The sequence below is a fragment of the Pinus tabuliformis genome, chromosome X (assembly GCF_031772625.1).
Source record: "Pinus tabuliformis cultivar Carrire ecotype Pingquan chromosome X, CPIR1, whole genome shotgun sequence".
Lineage (NCBI taxonomy): Eukaryota > Viridiplantae > Streptophyta > Pinopsida > Pinales > Pinaceae > Pinus > Pinus tabuliformis.
The window spans coordinates 1,467,546,443-1,467,567,921 of NC_142308.1; the positions used below are offsets into that span (position 1 = coordinate 1,467,546,443).

General features: G+C 31.7%; 1 pseudogene; it reads left to right on the forward strand.

Moving 5' to 3' along the window:
• The first annotated feature begins 2,712 nt into the window (after positions 1–2,712).
• Positions 2,713–8,197, forward strand: LOC149145536 (putative CoA ligase CCL5; annotated as a pseudogene).
• Positions 8,198–21,479: the final 13,282 nt, after the last annotated feature.

Below are 21,479 nucleotides of genomic sequence, written 5' to 3' on the forward strand. Positions count from 1 at the left end.
GATAAATTTATTTATTTGGGTGTGATTTTTCATAATTTGTTGATGTGTGATTTTGACTTTTGTTAATATATGAAGTTTAATTTAGATAAATTTTCTAATCATGATTCACATTTTTATTGATAAAGCTTATAGTTTGTGATTTACATTGTTTTTGGAAACTCTTTGGCTTTGATAAAGCCTATAGTTTGTAATTCACATTTTTTTTGGAAAGAATTTGTGATCCACATTTTAATGTATATGGAAATTTAAAATTTAATCATTCTTGGTCCAAATTCACCCCACTAACAGATAATAAAATTAGGGTTTTTTGATATTTCCAATTGTCTCAAATTCTCTTAAAGTTTCTTCCCAATTTTATTGGAATAAGTTTATTAATTACTTTGTAGATATATTTTGTCAAAAAAATCCCTCTAACATGCTAGCTTTGTCCATATAACACAAGTGATGTAACCTCACTCTAATAGCACTTTGTAGCAAATCTAACCATCTTCAAGTTGGGTCACATTATCACCAAACTTAATATGATAATTTAGTTTTTGAATTTCCTCATATAAAGTGGCTCCCATGCCCATATTGCTAATTAAGTACCCCTAGTACCATAATACTCTATGATGTAGGCCTAATGCATTTTTACTATGAATGCAATATTCACATGACCATGACAACATAATTAAACATGTAGAAAACATGTATAGCATAACAACATATTTAAATATATATATTTAACACAACAAAAGCACATAAATGACAATAAGAACATTATCCTTAAATCTTTTATTTCATTGCAATCCCTCCAGTTGTATCACTAACCAAACCAATAGTGGTCCACAATTAGCACACAACAAATTTAAACCAAGGTGCGAAACTCCAATGGCACACCATGCATAACCCAAGAAAGTGCATCCCCCTTCTCTATCATTGCAATCCCTAAGACCAACCAAGAAGTCATAGGGCCCTAAGGAACCAAGTGTTCTAGTTTCCCTCAAAAGTCTCCAGACACTTCTAAGCTTCACACTAAGGAACTTGTCTTTGCACTTCTTACAAGGCTCCAATCTAATCCAAGAAGAAGCGTACACATTGATCCACCTAAAATCCAAAAAAATATATGCATAGATCCACTTAAGATCCAAAAAAATAACAATATCACAAGGTCACAAGAACCCTCTAATCGCACACCTTCCCTTTCTCAGAGCAAGTATCTTGATAAAAATGATAAGGATAAGTGGGAAATGGTAAAAGTCAATGAAGGTTACATTAACCTCCCATTTAATATTGCTTGAAAGGCAAAGGAAAAACCCAAAATACACACAATTAAACTTCTATTCATTAAACTTTCTCACATACAATTCAACCTTTTTCTTGGATCTTCTCACCCCATACATCTCACAATGACCCAACCATGGGTATATAAAGCCCAAACCTACTAAATATGGAATCATGTTATTTCTAACTAGACTTAACTGAACTCCCGATAACTTGTTCATGCAAACTTGTGCTAAATTACACTTTTCCAAATCTAAAATGAACTTTAACTAACTTGCATTGACTCTCCATGCATTGCTTACATACGAGATTAATTTACTGAGTACTAAGTAGGTGCTTGGTAAATTTGGAATTAAGATAGATCTAGGCTAGTATGGGCTATTAGATGGGTACTCAATTAACTCTTTGCTTGGAAGAAAAGTTTGCATTTTGAGAACCCAAAAGTCAAAATTTTAGCCAAATTAAGATCAATCTAGGCTAGTAAGGACTATTAGACCAGTAGTCAATTAACTCTTTGCCTTGAAGAAAAAATTGCATTTTGACAACCCAAAAATCAAATTTTTTTTACCAATAAACATAAGAGGAGTTGGTAGCCAATCCACATTATACTAGTCAACCTCTATTTCTCTTCCACCTACCAATAAACATAAGAGGAGGTGGTAGCCAATCCACATTATACTAGTCAACCTCTATTTCTCTTCCACCTTCAGCTAGACTTCTTGATATACATAGCTAGACTTCTTGGTATACATAGCAACAATCTCTACTAGTCAACCTCTATTTCTCTTCCATCTTCAACTAAACTTCTTGATATACATGACTAGACTTCTTGGTATGCATGGCAATGATATCTACATTTTTTTGGTCTTATGATTACTTTCTTGATTGCATAATACTTCATTGAAACCATACCAACTTTCCTTTTTAAAACTTTTTATAACCTGCACTCTTTCCAAATAATAATAAAGTAAAAGCTTCTTTAAAAAAAATTATATTTGAAATCCCTTCCTTTTTTATATAAAAAAACTTTTAATATTTACAACCTTTAATAACCTTGTATGAAACAACCCTTTCGAATATTTCTCTCAAAGCCTTTAATCTTGCCGTTGGGATAGCTTTCGACTTTTAAAAATTAAGAAAAAGCCTTTAAAAAACCCTCCGAGGCACATAGCGTTGGCCATCCCAAGGAAAATAGTTACCGTTTTAAAAATCTTTGAAAAGCATTGACAGCGGTCTTTTGCATGTGCAAAACCTCGTTTAAGGGATTAAACGACTTACGTATTTCTTTCCCTCTTTTTCGATTCAGCACGGCTGGGCGAACATTATATATTGATCCTGTTACTTAGTAGTGAATGCTGTGCGAGGGTCAGGGATGTACACCAAATCCTCAACTGACACAAAAATAATGGCAGAAAATTAGTGACAGCGGAGTAGCAGCAGCAGCGATCAATTATGGATGCAAAGAGCGGTTACAGCATGGAGAGTGGAATCTACTACACCAAAAAAGATCCCATTCCTCTGCCCACTCAACACACGGATGTCACTACCTTCATCTTCTCCCACCAACAACAACACCACCAGAGTCAGCCCATTGCCCTGGTAGACGCCCCCAGTGGCCTCTCGCTAAGTTATCCGGCCCTTCGCCAGAATGTCAGAGCCATCGCTGCGGGACTGCATGGCTTGGGGATTCGAAAACGCGACGTGGTGCTGGTGCTCTCCCCCAATTCCATCGCCCTCCCATGCATCCACCTCGCTATTTTCTCCATCGGAGCAATCCTCACCACCGCCAATCCGTTGTGCACAGAAAATGAGATTAAGAAGCAGGCCCAGGATTCGGGAACCGTGATTATCTTCGCACCAGAAAATCTGATAGAAAAGGCCCGTACCACCCAATTGCCTGTTATTGTGATAGAGGGTAATTACACAAAAGCAGAGGGCTGTATTTCTAGTTTAAGCCTCCTCTTGCACTCCGCCATTAGCTGTTTTCCTTCCGTGGACATCAAGCAGGAGGACACTGCCACGCTTCTGTACTCGTCCGGGACGACGGGCAAGAGCAAGGGAGTCATCTCCACCCATGGAAGTCTGATCGCAGGAATTCTGAGCAGGGACGATATGGGAGCAGGGGACAAGATATATTTGTGCACAGTCCCTATGTTTCATGTTTTTGGGTTTTTCTATACAGTTTCTTGCATTGCAACTGGGAATACCATGGTGGTCATGCCCAAGTTCGATTTAGGTGAAATGCTTTGGAGCATAAAGCGGTACAGAGTGAACTCTCTGCCTGTTTCTCCTCCAATTCTCGTTGCTTTAAACAAGTCTCTGATTGTTAGCAACTACGATTTGTCGTCGCTTCAGTCGATCGAGTCCGGCGGAGCACCGCTTGGCAGAGACACCATCGACAAATTCAGTGCTCTGTTTCCGAATGTGCAGGTTAAACAGGTGACATTTAATTCCTAATTTGCAAATTTCATCTTTTCTGTAATCAATTACAAGTTTGTTCTCTTCTGTAATCACTATCAAAATTATTTATTTCCTCAACTACAAATTTACCACTCTGGATACACTCTCTTAGCATTGACCCTGTGTACTTTCCAAATCATCTGTTCCCGGGTGCATCGTTAGGATTGACCCATGTCTCTCTAATTTTTTAATATTCGTGGAATTAGCAATTGACTTAAGCTTAGGAACTGTACTTTCCACCCTGGGTGTATTTTGAGAATATGATAAAATTTGACTGAGGTAAATTCATTTTCTTTTAATTTATCAGATTCTCTGATATTTTCAAAATCTATGATTAACATGAACTATGATAAAAATCAAACACACACTTATAAATTTTTCATATGATAAAAACCAAACACTTATCTGTAAATTTTGAAAGAGGTAAATTCACTAGATTTTTATTCATTTTCTAAAATATTTACAAAAACCGTATTCTAAAGAGTGTTTTTTGTTCCAAAAATTATAGAAATTCTTACAAGATTTTGATTAAATCTGGCAGGGATTTTTGTAAATCCAGGTTATAGTCGTTAAACTTCAAGCTTTTGGGTGCTCCAAAGATTTTCGATGGCGTTGAGTCCATTTCCACCGTCAAAAACATGATTCAAATAAGGCTACTAGAGGATTTTTTGAATTTTTTCACCCGGATTCCAATCACCTTTGATCATCCAAGCAATTCCTCCACCTTAATATCCTCCTTTCCAAAGGAGTTGTCTTTAGTGCAATTTTTTGGACTTTCCGGGGCTGGATGGAAAAATTTGAGGTGAAATCTTGATTTCTGTTATTTAAAATAGTTTTTGACTCTATATATAGATTGCACAATGGATTTTCGATTGTGCAAGATTACTCATCAAACTTGTCATTTCAATAAATTCTTATCGGATTTTAGAAAAAATTGATGAGAAAAACTCACCCTCAAAACTTCCAAACAAGACCACTCCTTTTATATACACAATGACATCATCTTTTTTAAATTTAAACTTTCAATCATCTTCCTAGATATTTTCAAAATCCACGATCACATAAGCGGTTATAAAAGCCCAACACTTGACTCTGTATGCACAGTGGCATCATCCTTTTTCGGTTGTCGATTTCCGTGATGCATTAAGTCAGAGTTCTCATTCATATGGGGTCACATAAAATTTATGATGTAGGCATGTTGAAATGGTTGATGAACGCATGTTGAAATTCATCAGATTTCTTCTCAAAAAGGCCATTCTTTAGATCGCATATAAAGTTTTCCTGAACAATGTGACCAACTGAAGTAGTCCATTTTTCCAGCTGGGTGAATTTTTATATTATTATAATATGGGTTGTTCATGTTTATTTTATTTTTTTAATTAAATAAGTTGATGTGAATCTTGACAACAAAGTAATTTTCTCTCATCACAGTTTAAAATTGTTTTTAATTAAATCGTAAATATTTTAACATATATAATATTAAGTATATTATTCAAAGGATGTTTACTTTCCAAGGGCTTATTCAAAATCATTACATCACAATTTGTTTATTATATTATTAAACAGAAAAATAATTATCATCAGCTTAATTTTCTTATTATCTTTGTTGATTAAAAAAATACAAAACAAAGCCCAATGGGTATCCATTTTATCAAATGTTATTTTATTGTTTGGGATTTCCATTCCTCTAAGCCTGAAATTCTAGTGTTTGTAAATTAATATTTTGTAGGGTTACGGGTTGACAGAGTCCATGGGCCCAGTGACATTCATTAAAACCAAAGAAGAAAACACACGATATGGAACAACAGGTTTGCTGGCAGCTAACATGGAAGCCAAAGTGGTGGACACAGTCACTGGCAAAGCGCTGCCACCCAACCATAAAGGCGAGCTTTGGCTGCGGGGACCGACAATAATGAAAGGTATTCCTACCCATCATTCTACATATTTTCTTCGGAATTCGAAAAAAGGCCAAAGACCATATAGCTTTTCTTAACCATTAAACAAAGAAAAATCACAGACCACACTGCCATTTTTTTATTTTTTTGGTGTGAGATTTGGAGAGTGCTGAGTATCAGGAGGCTATACCGAGGCTATACCAACCAGAGTGGTATAGGTGAGATTTTTTTAAGAGTTTTTTTGGGATTTCTGGTTAAAATACAGTGAAAAAATTGTGGATAGATTTTAATGGGTATTGTTTAAACTGGTTTATTCAGCATTGTCAATTTTATTCTGAAGAATTAATTCGTTAAACTTGTGATTTCAATAAATTTTTATCAGATTCTAGACAAATTAGATCCCAAAATAAACAGGAAAACTTTTCAAAAAATCTCACTTATAAGCAACTGCAGACCATTATCATACATAATCCCCAGATTTTAAGTGTAAATCTCAAAAAAACACAAAATTTATTTAAATGAGATATATTTTTTATATCATTATAATAATTGTGTTTATATTTATTTTATATTTTGAGATAGCTCAATTGGCAATGGACCGTAAAAATAAAATCAAGCAAAACCAAAAATATAATTATTTCACTTTGTTAATATTTATTAGATTTCCAAAACAATCTACAATGAAATTTGAAATCTGCCATAAAATTACACATCCCCAGTAATTTTAGTTAAATGATTTGTAGCCAAAGAAATCATCGTTCCTCTTTCGTACAGTAATCATATTTCAAGGCTTTTGAAACCATGTTTCAAAAAAATTGATTTGTGTTAACAGTATCGATATTTATCTAGCTAGAGACAGGTCCAGCATTTCGGCATGGCTTGATCTGTCCCAGGTTCTGACCAGAGAAATACCATCAAAGCTTTTAGTAATTCATGCAGGTTATTTTGGTAATGATGAAGCAACTGCATCAACTTTGGACTCTGAAGGATGGCTGAAAACCGGGATCTATGTTACATTGATGAGGATGGCTTCCTTTTTGTTGTGGACAGATTGAAGGAGTTGATCAAGTACAAAGGATTTCAGGTACAAAGCATTTCAGGGAGCTCTAGTTCGATGCAAATTCAAAATCTTTATCTTCTTAGGATTTTTATTTTTATAATTTTGGTTATGTTGAGATTAATGAAAGGATATTCTATAGTTAATAGTTTTGGGTATATGGTTTTGTGATTCTTGATTTTATGTGAGTTGTATTTGAATGAAGTTTATAAATAAGTTTATTTGTCTTTATTGTATGTGTGTCAAGTATCAACGGTTGAGCAGTTTTATTGTATGTGTGTCAAGTATCAACGGTTGAGCAGTTTGAGGGCTAAGGGTTGAGTAGGGTCTCTCCAGTTAGTGTATAGGACCAAGAGTTGAGTAAGGCCCCTGCATGCAGACTTGATCAAGGTTTTGGCCGAAAGCTAATAAAATTTTATTAATCTAGGTTTTTCATTGGAGTTAGAGTTTTCCATGATAATTCTTCTTAATTTTTCGCCAAAAACTAATAAAATTTTATTAATCTAGGTTTTTCATTGGAGTTAGAATTTTCCCATGATAATTGTTGGTGTTCTTCGTGTGATCACTTATATTTCCGTTCCTGATTAGTGTTTGATTTACCTTACCTTTTAATACATAACAAATTACCCCTAGAAGAATTAGCATTTCAGCGACCTTTAGTTTGATGCAAATCCATCAGAATTTATTTATCTTGGCAGGTTGCTCCAGCAGAATTGGAGGAATTGCTCCTCTCAAACCCAGAGATTACTGATGCAGCTGTTATCCCGTGAGTAGCATTTACCATACTTTTTGAGCTAACATACTTTCAAAAAAGCTCAACACTTAGCTGGATTTTACCACTTCTGGATCTAATAAACATTTTTTTAGTGGTAGCCAAAATTCAACATTTGGGCTGATAGCACAGACCCTCGGCAACATTACTGAATCTCCTTCGTTTGCACGCTAGATTTTTGCATTCCTACTAATTAATTTAGGCATACAATTCTGTGTGTCAGGTATCCTGATCAGGAAGCAGGTCAAGTACCAATGTCATTTGTTGTGAGGAAGCCTGGTAGCAATCTGTGCGAGGAGGATGTAAAAACCTTTGTTGCAAAACAGGTAAATGCACTTCCCTATTTTGTTTGCTAATTGTAGATCTAGTTTATGTTTCTGCTTTTTAGATGATTCATTTTGCAAGGAAGTGTTATGTAAAATTATGTTAGTGATGAAAATTTTATATTGGAACCTGAAGTGTTTTGTAAAGTTATATTAGTGATAAAAAATTTATATTCAATTTTTTGGGCTGACTAACTGATCCATGTAGAGCCCAATTACAGATACCTAGGGTATTTAAAAATAAACATAACTCTTTGGTTCATCTTGTCCACCCCTGAGAGAAATTTGGTGTGGTACTTGAGTGCAGGTTTCACCGTACAAGAAAATACGTCGAGTGGCATTTGTGACTTCAATTCCGAAGTCCCCATCTGGAAAAATCTTAAGAAAAGATTTGATTGATCAGATTCTGTCCACCTCCAGATTGTGAGTGGTGACCATGAATATTGTGAATCAATTAGAAATGTGTCATTTATTTCTAGTATCCAATCATTATATTATGTTTTTAATATATTAAAATTAAGATTGAACATCACAAGAAGAAGCAAATCATTTGCATATAAGGGCTAAGACACAATTTTCTAAATAGAAGTCCTAATTATTTAGCTAAGCTCGATAAAATTGAGGTAATCATTATCATTTCTTAAAGTAATGAGAAAAAAAATGTATATATATCGCCTTGAGGCTATGTGGATCGAATATATTATGTAGTGAGATTGGCTTCCCCGTCATTATTAAAACCTATAAATCCTTGTTCTCCCAATCAAAATTGCCCACTCAAATGAACCCCAAATAGTGAAAAATCAAAATGTGTAGATAATCTCCTTGAACTCATGACCACCTCTGCTCTTAAATATGGAATCAAGTTATATGATTTTACAGATGCATAAAACCATAAACTATACAAAAATAGAGTTAAAATCCTACATATATAAATACAAATGAAAAGATTACGGAGAAGGTTGTTAGACGAGGGATTAAGGCATTTGATAAATACAAATTATTTTCATTAATGCGAGCGATTATATTATTAAGAGACATTGTTATGATACGAATATTCTCATCTATCATGCCACTACTCTGTAATTATTGAGCTTTGTTCTGATTTCGAAATAGTACGGTAATGTTATTAAAATTACTTGTAAGCTGTGATGTTAGTGCGGATAGAATTGTACGATTTCAATAACAAACTTAATTTGGAGGATTGTAGAAAGAAGAGAATTTTAGGAGGGTGGAAAGCATTATATGCTCCTCAAAAAAGATGTAGAAAGGTAGAGTTATGGGATTGGAAAACGATTAAAGTGCTTTTTGGACTCCTAGTTTGTCCAATGATGCTATATGGGTGTGAATTGTGGGCTAGTAGCACTCCCGTCTCAAAATGGAAACAAATTGAGAAAATCCAAAAATGCTTGATCTTGAGCAAGTTCAAAATAAAAAGTTCGGTACCTTATGAGATAACGCTGAGTGAAAAAGGAGCAACTTCCATTGAAGCAATTGCTATGGTGCAGCTCATAAGATACCTAAAAAGAATTGAACAAATGAGAGTAGGTAGATAGCCTAATGTTATCTTCAATGAAGGCATCAATGAAATAAAGAAAACATGGATGAAACAAAACTACACATGGATGCAAAAATGAGATATCTACCTCAATGTCTGTTCTACAAATAGCAAGGAGCTAAAGGATTTTGTTATGGAGAAATTTCATAAAAAGGTATGGGGAAAAGAGTTGGGTAGAAAGAAGAAATATTACATTGAGGAATTCAACCCTACATGTGATTTACAACAAAAAGAGTTCATTGGAGCTAGCATTTTGTGGAGGGCAAAGGCTCTTATTGCTCAATTAAGGACCAACTCACATCAACTTCGGTGTGAAACAGGATGGTGGAAAAGGCCTAAAGAAGCTTGGGAAGAAAGGGTGTGCACATTTTGCATGTCTGGGGCTGTGGAATCAGGAAAACATTTCATTTTGGAATGTGATGCATTCAAAGACATCAGAGAAAGTTATGAGAACATGTTAGCATCAGTTTCTTGGCATTGTCTTTTTAGCGAGGAGATTGTTGGAAGGTTGGGTCAGCTCATCATCAATTTGAATCGGAAAAGGACTGAATTGCAAAGAGCAAAAAACAGGGAACTAATGGTATCATAGACTATTTTTAGTCTCGTGGACCTTAAAATATCATTTCATTTCATTTCATATAAAATTAAACACACCAACCCAAGACTCTTCAGCTCATCTGCAATCATGGAGACCAAAGAAAAACGTAGGCTAGCCTTATGTGCCACCATCCATTGTAGACCCATATCGTGATATTTTACTATTTTCTAAAAGATCAAGTATGATGAAAATTGGATTACAAATCTAATAAGAGTATGGCTCATTGCCATTTTATTATTATTTAAATACCAAGTTTTAAAATATAGAATGTTAATTTTATAATCGATAGAAAACTAACACAATTATATTTAATTAATTAAATGTGATTGATATATGTTGAAAGTTTTAATTGCAATTCCATACAAGCTATTAATAAATATATATTAATAAAAATAATATTACAAAAAAACCATAACAATACAAAAAAAAAAAACTTATTACATGTCACACAAATTATTACATCCCACACATGACTTGAAGCAAGTCATGTGGATTTAATATATGAAATATAATTACTTATGCTGTATTTTATTTTGAATTAGAACTTACAATATTTAAAAGAGTTCAATGATGCATTAGTGGCTTCACCACATAGCCTTCTCCTCGATAGAGTTTATGGAAAAAATGTGTATAAATAGCATTTGATAATATTCTATACTAGATAAAATGGAGATGTTGAAGATAATTTTAATTGATTTGTTTTTTTATGATGAAATTAATGTATTTAGATTAAAATATATTATTTAGATTATTTATTTATTTTAAATTAAAATATTAATATTTTTATATAAAATATAAATATATATTTATTAAAAGTCAACCATGATCAATCATGGCTGATCTTGGTCAACCATGGTTCAATGTCACATTGTAACAAAGATTGTTTCGATATGTAAATCAACAATGGTCTCGAATGTTGCATTGTGACAAAAATTGTCTCCATATGAAAATCATGGACAATCATGATCAACAATGTTTTTAGAATGAAACATGGTCAACCATGGTCAATCATGTTTATTTTAACGTTATAATATTGATCCCTTGGGTTTATTATTCACTTAAGTTTATAATATCAATCATGGTTAATCATGGTCAATCATAGCCAGCCATGGTCAACCATTGTCGAATGTCGCATTGTGACAAAAATTCTCTCCATATGAAAATCATGGACAATCATGGCCAAACGTGGTTCAACATCGCATTATGACAAAGATTGTATTGCTATGAAAATCAACCATGGTCTAACGTCGCATTGTGACAAAGATTGTCTCGCTATGTAAATCAACGTTGGTAAACCATGCTCTAACATTGCACTGTGATGAGAATTGTCTCAATATGAAAATTAACCATGGTCAACCATGTGTTTATAATATTTATGTTAGGGTTTATATATCTTGGGTTTATAATATTTCTCCCTTGGGTTTAATATTATCCCCTTGGGTTCATAATCCCTTGGGGTTTTAGTAATAATCCCGTGGGTTTATAATATTAATCCCTTGGGTTTATTATTCCTTTGGGTTTTTAATATTAATCATGGTCAAATATCGTATTATGACAAAAATTATCTCCATATGAAAACCATGGACAATCATGGTCAATCTTGGTCAACCATGGTCAAATGTCGGATTGTGACAAAGATAGTCTCGATATGAAAATCAATCATGGTCCACCATGGTTAACCATGGTCCAATGTTGCATTGTGACAAAGATTGTCTCCATATGAAAATCTTCCATGGTTTCCATCGTCGAACGTCACATTGTGACAAAGATTGTCTCGATATGAAAATTTAACAATGGTCAACCATGGCCTAACGTCGCATTGTGACAAAGATTGTCTCGATATGTAAATCAACCATGATCAACCATGGTCTAACGTCGCATTGTGATAAGAATTGTCTCAATATGAAAATCAACCATGGTCAACCATGCGTTCATAAAATTTATGTTATGGTTTATATACCTAGGGTTTATAATATTTGTCCCTTGGGTTTAATATTATCCCCTTGGGTCCATAATCCCTTCGGGTTTTAGTATTAATCCCTTGGGTTTATAATATTAATCCCTTGGGTTTATTATTCCTTTAGATTTATAATATCAATCATGGTCAATCATAGCCAGTCATGGTCAACATTGGTCAACCATGGTCAAATATCGCATTATGACAAAAATTGTCTCCATATGAAAATCATGGACAATCATGGTCGACCATGTTTTATAGAATGAAACATGGCCAACCATGGTCAATCTTGGTTAACCATGGTCAAATGTCACATTGTGACAAAGATTATCTCAATATGAAAATCAACCATGGTCCAACGTCGCATTGTGACAAAGATTGTCTTGATATGTAAATAAACCATGGTCTCGAATGTCGCATTGTGACAAAAATTGTCTCCACATGAAAATCTATCAGGGTTTCCGTCATCTAACATCACATTGTGATAAAGATTGTCTCGATATGAAAATCAACCATGGTAAACCATGGTCTAACATTGCATTGTGACAAAGATTGGTTCCTTTGGATTTATTATTCCCTTGGGTTTATAATATCAATCATGGTTAAGCGTGGTCAATCATAGCTAGCCATGGTCATCAACCATGCAAAAATGTCGCATTGTGAAAATCATGAAAATTGTCTCCATATGAAAATTGTATCTCAAATCTTCCAATTATAATGTTAATCTAAAGTTTATCTTTTCTATTCGTTGTACATATTTAACCACATAGATACACTCTTTTCAAATCATTCAACTTCATTAGACTAATGAACTCCATAAACAATAAGACTATGATTTATATCTATTAATTAGGGTTAAAGCACAATATATTTGTTAACATAATATTTTATAATTTACAACTATCTTAACGTTAATCTCATTCAACATATAACATATTTATTAAAATATATAGTTTATACCTATAAACTAGGGTTAAAGCACTATGAATTAGATTTAAAGCTTCAACATGGGCTAGAAGAAATACTTAGTCAAGCTTGAAAGGATACAGATAAATGATTAAAGAAATAAAAATTAAGTAGCAGTCAACAATTTTCCTCTTCACCATTCAATTTTGGGCATATTTTTGGAATGGTTTTTTGGATTTAGTTTGTGTGTATTGTTTCACTTTACCCAATAGATCAACTTCAGTAATACATCATAGGTAACGTCTATTTAATTTTTTTGTATAGGACATCTAGGCTCATAATCATGGTTTTAATACATGATGGTTGTGTTTGCATTCAAAGTGATAACAATTAATTGTGTAGTTTTACCAATATTTTTTTAATTATTAATATAAATAATATTTTATGATATTATTATGTTTAGATTATTAATGTTTTCAAAGCGTTAGTCAAGCCCCACTAGCACAACCAGTTGAGAATGGGTTTCCTTAGCAAGACTACCTAGGATCAAACCTCACGAGGGTGACTATGTTTATGCTAGGGGGAGGAGAATCCAATCAGCTTAAGGGCTTGTGTGACCTAGGTTGGGTGCAATCCCCAAGTGATTTTTACGGATTAGATGCCCCTGGGTTGCAGTTTCTCAAGCAACAAGTCAAGCCTTGAGGATCACTGACAAGTTGACAAACAAAAAAGAATGGTTTCAAATAGTTTTATGGATATTAATAGAGCCATTAAAATTTAAAATTTAAACTTTTTTATCACATTATTTCATTCTTCCACAATTTTTTTTACTCTCCTTTTAAACTTCTTCTCTCATATTTTAGAACATATTTGAAATAGGATTTAGGGTTCAGTTTTATGCATATTTGTGAAATGATTTTTTGAGTTTAGTTTCTGTGTGTTGTTTCACTTTACCCAAAATTAAAATAGATTGACTTCAGCAATGCATCATAAGAAATGGCTATTTAATTTTTTTGGACCACACATCTAGGCTCATAATCATATTTTGAATCAATACTTACTATGTTCGCATTCAAAATGATAACAACTAATTATGTCGTGTTAGCTATATATGAAAAATGTTACCAATATGTGAAGAAAATTTCAGGTTAAACATTTTTATATGTTTTCTTAGTTGAATAGGTTCTATTGGTTGTACTGTATCTTGCAAAAAATTTATAAATTTAAATATTAAATTCAAGAGTGATATTTTTTTAATTATTAATGTAAATAAAATTTTATGATATTGTTTTGACCAGTCTCATTTTTAACCAATGCTTTGAATTCAATAAATTTTGCAAACACTTCATCTATCTTCTTCATAAAATAGATCCAACACTTGCGAGAAAATTTATCTATGAAAATTACATAATACATGTGTTTTTCAATTGAGACCATGGAAAATGATCCAGACATCAGAGTGGACTTGATCCAAGATCGCTCCGACTCTGCTATGTCGAGCCTGGAAGGAGGCTTTGACCTATTTCCCTGAGTGCATCCCTTGTGAACATAATGTTGGTCAAGGATGCATTTAGAAAGCCTTGTGGTGATCTGTTGCATGATTTTTAAAGCTCCATGGTGTAGGCGACCCATGCGCCTATGTCAGAGTTCTCCAACATCTCAACTCTGAACATGTTCTACTTTGCTGCTCAATGCAACGCATGCATCCACCTCTAGCTTCTAGATATTTTTAATTATAACACCAATTTATTTTACTTGTTGAGTAGCAACATGATTCAGAAAATCCTTCCCTTTAGTGAACACCACATCATAACCTTTGTCCTCAATACAACTATCGAAATCATTTTTTTCTTCAAACTAGGCATGTACATTACATTTTTCAGGTGAAGATGGGAGCTTGACTCCCTCTTAAAGGTGAAAGTACCAGTCCCTTTGGTACTATACCACCCATCATCTTCAAGTTCTATGTGTAATTGTAGGTCCTTCTCCTCCAGGCTGTTGAAGAACTCCTTAGGTCCTGTCATATGAAATGAGGCTCTAGAGTCCAAGTACCATACATTTCTTCACATAGTACTTGTCATGCATGCAATGAGGGTGAAATCCAATTCGAATTGTAATGCAAGAGCATCACCTCCTACTCCTCCTACAAGCTTCTTATCAGATTTCTTATGTGGACACTTAGTTGCATAGTGTCCAAAAAATCAACCAAACATGAACTATGATTAACTTGGAACAACAAATCGTAGGATCACAAGTAGGCTCCAAAATTCAACTGTAAGTGAAATTTTGAAGGGTGTTTATCGCAATGACAACACCACGTCTACCCTTAAATATGGGATCAAGTTATGTGATTTTACAAATGCATAGAACCATCATATAATAAAGTAAACCATACAAAAATAGATTTAAAACCCTACACATATAATGCAATAAAAAGATTACAGGGAAGGTTATTGCACAAGGTATTAAGGAAATTGGTACATACAAAGGTATGCAACACAAGGGCTTTAGTTCTCAACCATTTTTTTTTCCATATATAAAGGTTTTGGGAAAATCTCAATGAGGTACAAAATGTATAACTTTACTGTTGATTTTTGTTTTGGAAAAAATGTTTCACCATATTTCGTCAATCCATAAAGCGACAAAAAATGTAGCTTTACTATTGATTTTCATTTTGGAAAAAAAGTTTCACCATTATTTCTCCGAGAGATGCTCTACAACCCAATATAGGGAAAATATGTAAGTGTAATATAAAAAAATATGTATGTCAATGTTTTTTATTCATCACTCTAAATAGATTAAAATTATAATATTCTTAGTATAATATTTTATAATTTACAAATCTCTTAAAACAATATAAGTTTATTTAAAATATTGAAAATATCATAATAATATATTTCTTAATATATATTTTATAATTTATTATTACAATTAATATAATTTAATATACATAATATTTTTTAATATATATTTCCTATCCCTTTTCAATTTTGTATCCCCTCTCTCTTGTTTTTATGTTCATATTATTTTAAAAAATTTAATAACAATAATCATTATATGATATATTTTTCCTAATTTTATTATATTTTATCTCATGAAATTATCTAATTCCTTATTGAGTTTCTAATTTTTAGATCATTGGCCTTCCCTCTATTATTATTATTTCACATTAAAATATTCATTTGAACTCATTATTTATGTCAAATTTCCTTTCTCCTTGAATTTTTAAAAAATCATTTTGAAAAAAAATCATTTATTTTCTTCTCAACGGTTACCTTTGATTTTTTAATTCTTTTATTAACTTTAATATTTAAATTTTTATTAACTTTAATATTTAAATTCTAACGCCTAACGTCTACTTTTTCTATGCCTCGTTCAGCTTCGCTAGAGTAATGATCTTTGAAAATAATACCACTATGATTTATATCTTTAATTAGAGTTGAAGCCAGAGATGTTTCTTAATATATTATTTTATAATTTACAACTGTGTTTTAATTAATATCATTTAATATATAAAACAGTTTTTATAATATATAATTTATATCTATAAATCAAAGTTAAAGTACCATGAATTAGGTTTAAAGCATCAATATGGGGTAGAAGCAATACTTGTAGTCAAGATCCAAAAGATACAGAGAATGATAGAGGTTGCAGGGAGCAGTGAGGAAAGGATTAAAGAAACAAAAATTTTGCAGTAATCACTAATGTTTTTTTACCATTTAATTTATTTAATTTTAGTTATATTTGTGGAATGGATTTTTGGGTTTAGTTTATGCTTATTGTTTCACTTTGCCCAATAGATCAACTTCAATAATGTATTATAGGTAATGACTATTTAATTTTTTTTGGAACAAGCATCTAGTCTCATAATCAGGATTTGAATCAATGATGGTTGTATTTGCATTCAAGTGTAGTGTTACAGATATATGAAGAATGTTACCAATACTTAAAGAAAATTTAAGGTTAAACATTTTTATTTTTTTATCTGCTTTTATAATTGACTAACCTGCACAAAATTTATAAATTTAAATAACATCATAGATCTATTTTAAGTACTGAAGGTTAAATTTTTTTATCTTTTTATATGCTTTTATAATTGACTAACTTGCACAAAAATTATAAATTTAAATACTAGCATAGATCTATTTTTAAGTACAGATCTAACATGAGACTAGAGGAATGAAATTTATTTAGGGGCAAACTTCTTTAGAGTGAAAATTACAATGTGTTATTTTGCATTGTTTAAATTGTATTTTTGAATGCTAAATAGAGTGTATATATATAGGACCAAATAAACTTTTTAACCTTAAAAACTTAATTTTTTCATGATATATACATCATTTTCTTAAAAAGATATATAATATATACGTAATTTACATTAAAATATTTTACATCACATGTACATTTAGACATTTTATCATGCAAATTAAAATGGTTTTTTATTAAATATATTTTTAAGTATATGTCAATATTAATTCTTATTAAAATATTTTATTGATAACCCACATTGAATATTTTTTTATATAAAACGTTGAAATGTTTTATTTTAACAATTTTTTTTCAATATATAGATATATATAAAGTTGATATCCATATAAATTAGTTAACATAGATCTTCAAATAGTTTATTTAAATCTCTTGTTGAAATATTTTGAAAATTATACAATTTAAACATCTTACTCATACATTTTTTACTTATATTCAATTTTTTTTTTTTTTTTCGACATTATTTCTCTATTTAGAACATAACTTTTATTTTTATTTTATAGGGGGTGGATGTAGAATGAGCCTCTCGACTCAATAAAATTCAAGAGTGAGAAAATTATTTTTTTGATTATTAATGTAAATAATATTTTATAATATTATTATATTTAGGTTATTAATGTTTTCAAAGAGCTCTATAGATATTAATTAGCCATTAAAATTTAAAATATAAACTCTTTATCACATTATTTCACTTTTTCACAATGTTTTCATATGCTCCTTTTAAACTTCTTCTCTCATATTTTAGGGCATATTTGAAATAGAATTCAGGGTTCAGTTGTAGGCATATTCATGGAATGATTTTTTGAGTTTAGTTTTTGTGGGTTATTTCACTTTCCCCAAAATAAAATAGTTTGACTTCAACAATGAATCATAAGCCATGTCTATTCAATTGTTTTGGACCAGACATCTGGGCTCCTAATCATGTTTTGAATCAATAATTACTATGTTTGTATTCAAAATGATAACTATTAATTTTGTAGTGTTACCTATATATGAAAAATGTTACCAATGTGTGAAGAAAATTTAAAGTTAAACATTTTATATTTTTTATATATTTTTCTAATTGACCTAGTTTTGTTGGCTAGAAAAGAATTATAAATTTAAATATAATATTCAGGAGGCTTTTTTCCCTATAATTATTAATGTAAATAAGATTTTATAATATTGTTTTGTTTAAGTTATTAGTGTTTTCAAAGAGTTGTAAAGATCTAAATATAGTCATTAAATACAACCGAATGTATGAGAGAGATGTTGTCATGTAAACATACATTAAAAAATAAAAAAATATATGTCAACTAATTAATGAAAAATAAAGAAGAATATTGAATATGTTGGTTAAATTAATTTTTTTTAACAAAAAACACAGACACAATAATATTATCTATCACAAAAAGAAATAAATCATGGAAAAATTCAAGAAAACAAAAATAATATAAAAATTGTTTACGACGATGAGGAACATATCTATTTGACAACATAAGTGAGAACTATAAATAAAAAAAAATTATTTGGTTGTGATTTTCCATAGTTTGTTGATGTGCGATTTTGACCCTTGTTAACATATGGAGATCAATAGAAATAATATCCTCCAAGCATGATTCACACCTTTATTGATAAATCTTATAGTTTGTAATTCATGTCTTTTTTGGAAACCCTTTTATATTTTCTTACAACTCAAACTCAAAGGTATTTTCATTAGGTGAGTTGCAAGGAATTGTGATCTATCACTGTATTATGTTTTTGATATATTATAATTAATATTAGACACAAGAAGAAGCAAATTATTTTCATATGAGGGCTAAGACTCATTTTTCCAAATAGAAGACCTAATTATTTCACTAAGCTCGATAAAATTGAGGTAATCATTATCATTTCCTTGTGTAATGAGAAAATGAAAGCATGCATATTGCCTTGAGGCCACCTTGAGGCTATGTGGAGGGATTACATATGTTTTGTAGTGATATTGGCTTCCTCGTCATTGTCAAAACCTATAAACCCTTGTTCTCCCTAATCACCCACTCAAAAGAGCATGAAATAGTGAAATATCAAGGTTTGTAGGCAAGCTCCTTGAACTCATGACCACCTCTACCCTAATATATGGGATCAAGTTATGTGATTTTACAAATTCATAGAACCATCGTATAATAAAGTAAACCATACAAAAATAGAGTTAAAACCCTACATATATAATACAAATTAAAAGATTATGGGGAAGCTTGTTGCACAAAGGATTAGGATAGTTGGTACATACAAAGGTATGCAACACACGGGCTCTCTTTCTGAACCATTTTTTTCCATATATAAAGGTTTTGGGCAATTCTCAACAAGGGGAAAAATGTATAACTTTACTGTGATTTTTGTTTTGGAAAAAATGTTTCACCATTATTCTATCAACCCATATATAAATGATTTGGGAAAATCTGAACAAGAGACAAAATGTATAACTTTATTGTTGATTTTTGTTTTGGAAAAAAAGTTTCATTGTTATTGCTTTGAAAACTTCTCTACAACCCAATATAGGGGAGATATGTAGGAGTAATATAAGAAAGTATTTATGTAATCTTTTTAATCATCATTTAAGTAGGTTAAAATTACAATATTCTTAATATAATATTTTATAATTTGCAAGTGTCTTACAATTAATCTAATTTAACATACATTATGTTTATTATAATATATGATTTATTACCACGGGTTGGGGTTAAAGCACTATAATTTTTATTTAAATCATGGATGAGGCCATAATAATATACTTCTTTATATATTATTTTATAATTTATTGCTACAATTAGTATAATTTAATATACATAATATTTTTTAATATATATTTATGCTATAAGGCGTTCCCTCTAGGAAAAATCCCCCGAGCTACCACTTTGCACCCCTCTGCACTGTCAGTTCCAATGTTAGATGATTGAAAGTTCTTCCACCCTTAGATCCTACTCCTTTAACTATTAATTGAATCTTGATTTTCACAACCACTCAACTTGTTAATCTTTATTATAACCCATTAACATATTGCAAGTACTTCGCCGGTAAGGAAAACAAAATAGGCTCTATCCAAAAAATAAGTAGACGAGAAGTCTCTCCACCCAGGAAGTGCAATACCAATGAAGAACATATTTTCCTGTTCAAGTTCCCAACCCTTGCACTTGGATGCCAACACCCTCAGATTAGAGGACAATCATCCTGGTCTGTATACATTTACAAGAGCTCACGACTACAAGATGTTAATTAATAGAATTTATACTCCTTCTCCGCAGAGAAACACGCATGTTGGAGTGAGTTCTCATACCAAATTTGGCTTCCTTCTTTTCAGGTTCTTCTCAGTCCATGGCAAAAGTCCCTTCCGGCTAACGGGTTTCTCTAGGGTTTATCAGAATTTCAAAGTCATATTTATATAGGGAGGGTGTTTCATTATAGCTATACTCTTCTTCTTGAATGTACATGCCATTGGTCGAGTCTTAAACACTTACTTTTATGGCAGTCTTATATAATGACATATCTCCTACGTATTTAGGAAATCCTTCTTGTTAGTTAAAGGAAGAATTGCATCATGAATCTCGATGTAATCCTTTCTTTAGATTGCCACGATGCATCTCGCACTTCATTTCCCAGGTTTCTTCCACAATCCTAGTGAGTCTCGTAATCTTTATCCAGGCTCAAAGTTTCGAACCCCTAACTGCCTCCTACACATGAAGTCTTGGATGCATATACTCTTTGCTTCTGTGAAGTGTGGTGACTATTTCATCATTATATTTACACATTATTACATAATGTGAAAGAAACAACAAGAGGAGGAGAAACAATGACATCATGGCCATGGCCACATCTTGATAATCTCGCAGAGAATGAAAAATGAGAAAAATTGAAATATGGCTCATAACAATTGTAATGTGGAGGCCCTTCAAACCCAAATCGGGTGGCTATGGACAGAGGCAATGTCTTGGACAAGTTTGAATGTGAAACTTTGCGTAACTATGATGTTTAGGATAGGAATTTATCACCTTAAAGTTTTTGGATAACTATCATAATTCCACACCCTAACATTTCTTTATAATGTTTAATGCTCTTTTTTCTTGGTCTAAACCAAAACCATAGTTGTTTAAATAGTAATAAAAGGAAGGTAAACCAGGTCCATGGTAATTAATGTGATTCTTTACACTATTTTTATTTAAATTAGTAATTTTTACTTTTATTTTAATAAATGAATATTGTTAAACGTGTAATTGAGTAAAATGTATTAAATTGGTATTCTAATTTTTAAGATATTTATTTGAAAAAATCAAAGCTCGGTGAGTTTTTTTTACTAAGATTTACTTTAGGTTCTTCATACACCACTCAATATCGGCTTCCCCTCTTCTTATTCTAGCTTGCAACTTGACACTCCTCCTCCTTGCATAAATTTAAACTATGAGGCACAATGT